The sequence below is a fragment of the Carlito syrichta genome, unplaced genomic scaffold (assembly GCF_000164805.1).
Source record: "Carlito syrichta isolate Samal-C Ts95f unplaced genomic scaffold, Tarsius_syrichta-2.0.1 Scaffold314765, whole genome shotgun sequence".
Classification (NCBI taxonomy): domain Eukaryota; kingdom Metazoa; phylum Chordata; class Mammalia; order Primates; family Tarsiidae; genus Carlito; species Carlito syrichta.
The window spans coordinates 380,636-385,344 of record NW_007258861.1 but is presented as its reverse complement, the minus strand read 5'-3'; the positions used below and the strand labels follow the sequence as shown (position 1 = coordinate 385,344).

Genomic DNA, 4,709 nt, shown 5'->3' with positions numbered 1-4,709 from the left:
GCGGGATTACAGGCTGAGCCACTGAGCCCGGCCAAAAATGACTTTTCAAAAGTAATATAATGAGGTAGAAGTAACAGTATAAAAACAATGAACTGTCTCCCCTCTCTTTATCTTTCAAGCAGTATGCCTATGTGTCTGTACCCAGCAGTGTTATAGAAGAAAATGTGTTTAGAGCAGCAGAAACCTCATCACTGCTCTCTTCAGAGCATTCTTAAGATTGTCGTTCCTAGCCGGGCTCAGTGGCTCAGCCTGTAATCCTACCCCTTTGGGGGGCTGAGGTGAGTGGATTGCCTGAGACCGCGGGTTCGAGACCCACCTGGGCAGGCGAGACCTCATCTCTACAATAAATCAAAAAATTAGCCGGGCGTGGTAGTGTGCGCCTGTAGTTCCAGCTACTTGGAAGGCTGAGGCGGAAGGATCGCCGGATCCCAGCAGGCGAGGCTGCCGTGGCCGGGAGCAGCCACTGCACTCCAGTCTGGGTGACAGAGTGAGACTCCAACTCAACAACAGCAACACACACAAAAAAGATTGCTGTTCCTCATGCTGTAGAACAGGGGGTTCAGCACAGGAGTGATAAATGTGTAAGCCACAGTGTTTTCCTGTCCCCTCTCAGGGGAGTACCTGGAGCTGGGACACAAGTAGACAAGGCTCGTACATTTGCACTGGAGAAAAACCACAGTGAAGTGAAAAGAACAGGTGAAGAGGGCCTTGTGCCTCCCCTCTGCAGAGTGGGTCTTCAGGACAGCAGCCACGATGAAGACAGGAGGGAGTGAACAGGAAGGGTATGGTAACAGTGATGCTGACCAAAGAGTAACCTCATGGATCCATGTGTCCGCACAGGTTGTTCCCATCACAGGGAGGACATCACAGTAGAACATGCTGATTTCTTTGCTGCCACAGAAAAAAAGTTGAAAGATAAGCACAGTTAGCCATGTAGCCAAGAAAAACCTCAGCAGCAGAGAGATGAGGGCCAGGTGGACACAAAACCTTCAGCTCATGATGAGGATGTAACACAAAGGATGACATATGGCTACAAAGTGGTCTTAGGCCATGACAGCCAACAGAATGAGTCAGCACTGCCCAGGAAGATGAACATGTGAATTCCACGACCAGGCAGGGAGATGAGGGTTCTCTCTCTGGAAGGATGCTGGCCAAAGTCAGAGGGGGTGACAGTGGAAGAGTAGAGCTCCAGAACTTTCAGGTTTGCCAGGAAGAAAAATATGGGGGTGTGGAGATAATGGCTGATCAAATTGGTGAGAAAAATGGAAATGTTGTGACTAATGCTGACCAAGTACATAATCAGGAAGGCCACAAAATCAGCATCTGCACCTCGGGGAGTTTGGAGAAACAGCAGAAGTGGAAGCGAATCATCCGCTTTGGTTTGTGGTGTCCTTCATGCATCGGGCCTGCTTATGACAGAGGTGCAGCCCCTGAGGACAGAGAAACATGAAGACCAGATGCTACTGCTGGATGATCCTTTCAACCCCTAGCCTCGCCCATCCTTGATCTTCTCAACTCCAACTATCTTTACCTCCAGTCTAAACTCACTTCCACAACAGTTTTTTTTCTTTTTTTTGTTTTGTTTTGAGTCGGAGTCTCACTCTGTTGCCCAGGCTGGAGTGCAGTGGCACGCTCACAGCCACCGCAGCTTCAACCTGCTGGAGTCAGGCGATCCTTCTGCTTTAGTCTTCCAAGTAGCTGGAACTACAGGTGCGCGCTACTATGCTTATTTATTTATTTATTTATTTATTTATTGTAGAGTTGAGGTCTCACCAAGTTGCTCAGGCTGGTCTTGAACCCGTGAGCTCAGGAAATCCTTTCGCCTCAGCCTCCCAAAGTGCTGGGATTACAGGCTTGAACCACCGTGTACGGCCCACAGCAGCTTTCTGTTGTAACCACCTAGAAATAGTTCACCACTAAAACCTTTTATTTATCGTGATAAAATATACATATTTATCATTTTAACCATTCATAAATATATGTCTTTCAGTGGCATTCATTGTTTTCACACAATATTTTGTAACTATCACCTCTCATCCCTAACAAAAACTCCGTACCCATTGAATAGCAGCTCCTCATTATTTCCTCTTCCCAGACCCTAGCTATCTCTATTATACTCTGTCTCTATGAATTGCCTATTCTAGGTACCTCGTATAAATGGAATCACACAATATTTGTCCATCTGGTCTGGCTTACTACATTAAGTAATATGTTTTCAAGGTATTCGTGTTGTAGCATATATCAAAATTACATTCTTTTCATGGCTGAATAATATCCCACTGTATCTGTCACCTTTTGTTTATCCATTCAGCTGTTCATGGACAATTAACTGTTTCCACTTTTTGGCTACTATGAATAATGTTGTGATGAATACTGATGTACAAATACCTTCTCAAGTCAGCACTGAAATTTAAAACAGAGCATACCACTCCCAGATCACAAACCCCTCTACTTCTTTGATCCCTTTGCCGGTTGTCAAGAACACAGCCCTTAGTCTAGGTTCTAATTCCTAATCTGATTGACCAGTGGTACAACTTTGAGCTACCTATTGAAGTTTTCTACTTCAATGTCTGCATCTATAGAGATAATAGAACACAACTCAAAAGATTTTTGTGAAAATAAATGTATCTGGTTTCTAGTTAGTACTTGATAAATGTTAGCAATAATCATTAATAAGATAAAGTAGGCTTCCTGGGAAGCATCTCAGAATGCCAGGAAAGGTGGATCTCCACCTCCCTGGATCTCTTTTTTTCACCTCTTAGGGAGTGGGAAACATGGGGGTAAACTTCGTGTCTATACTACCTGGGCCCCATGTTTGGGGAATTTTATCAAAGTATTTTTGTCTGTGGATTGTTGCTAGCTGATCTTCCTGCTGGGGGAGTTGAGCCTGAGACCTCTTCTCTTCTACTATCTTGCTAACATCACTCAGAGTGTCTATTTTGAAGACTTATTTGTTGTTATCATTGGTGTGTTGTCACTTCATCAATTTCAGGAAGTTAAACTAACCTTAATGTTTCAATTCATTTGTAACTCCACACCAGGAAGCCCCTCACAAGGTCAGAAAATCCCAAGATCCGCAGGGCTTATTGGTCTAGACCACACACAACAGCTCAATCAACCTGAATATTCTCTTTACCCTTATTTAATTTTTGCCTGGAGAAGCTGACAACCACATTCTTAGCTGAAGCTGAGTAAAGTTCAAGATGAGATCCCTCTTCTTAATATCTTGGGAGCTTTGGAGTTGAATCTCTGAGAAACCACTTTTCACTGAGGAAAACACACTTTTAGATATTCTTAATCCTTTCCTGCTGCTGTTTCATAAGGGAAGAACTTAGGGCTTTAAGGTTTACTGACACAGAATTGTGAGTTCTCTCTCAACTCTCTCTCCTTCTCGTCTCATTTCTGGATAATTTCCTGCCCACTTTGTTTCAATAAGTCTCCAAGAGGCTGTCAATTTGACCATTCCCAGTAAGTCAATGTTAGAACGCAAAGAGGAATTGTTTGGGGGACACGATATTCTAAACCAGTTGAATTGCTAGTAGACTTGGCTGTATGTTAATCATAGCTGCAGTTTTCATTTTCCAAGTTTAAGGTCATTTGGCAAATAGTCAGCATTAATTTATCCAAGTAAAAGCCAATTTTGTGCACCTAGACTTATTCTGGTACACATACCTTTCTGGACCACACTACTTCGAAAAGGAAAAATCGCTCCATGCTTTATGCTGTGTGGTAGCTTTGCGCCCACCCCAACTATAGCAGTTATCACTCTATATTATGTTATTATGGGACCTGTTCCACCTCTACTAGGATAGGTCCTCAATAAGAGTAACTAATTCAACTAGGAATTGGATTGTATCTTCTAGTAAGGTGCTAAGCACACAGCTCATATCTAGTATTCATTGATTCCAGAATGTTTGTCACTGGACAGTCTTTCATTCATTCACCAAATGTTGTTCAAGACTATTCCGTCATCAGCTTGTTGGTGCTCTCATGATGGGAGTGCTGAAGAAGACCACTAGCCTCATGGAATTGGCTGTATGTGACACACCACACGAGAGGCTAAGAATATTGTACACAAAGATTCTTGATATTCTTAAACAAATCCTTAAAAATGCCGCAAATATAAAGTATACCGACCAGATTATGAATGAGAAGCTGGCTATGGTTAAAGCAGAAACAGATGTTAAAAAATTGGAATATCAACTTCAGGGTGGCCAAATAGAAGAGGTGATTCTTCAGGCTGAAATGAACTAAGTCTATTGAGAAACATGATGCAGTGGAAACCTTGGGAGCCGTTAGTGGAAGAGCCTCCAGCCAATCAGTGGAAATGGCCAATATAATCATTAAATGACTTTGGTGCGATGATGGAAACTGATGTAATTAAATATTCTGTTATACTAAAAAGATTATTCCATACTCATTATGGATGAAGTATTTTATTTATAATGCTGTTTACAGACTGCTATTGATCCTGGTCAAGGAGACTGTATGAAATGTAGAAAATCAATTTTTCCAAATTTTGGTTATTCATAAACAACCTTCATGATTTATGTTTTATCTGAGTTACCACTATTATTTACTTAACATTTTTCTTGACTTTAATTCAACTCACTTACTTTTTGTTACATAATAATGTATATTGTACTAGTTACATACATATTATCTATCACTTTGAAATAAATTCAAAAAATTTAGCCAGGTGCAGTGAC

At 41.8% G+C, this 4,709-nt stretch overlaps 1 pseudogene; it reads left to right on the top strand.

Moving 5' to 3' along the window:
• Window positions 1-3,836: 3,836 nt before the first annotated feature.
• LOC103274397 lies at window positions 3,837-4,340 on the top strand (annotated as a pseudogene).
• The last annotated feature ends 369 nt before the right edge of the window (window positions 4,341-4,709 follow it).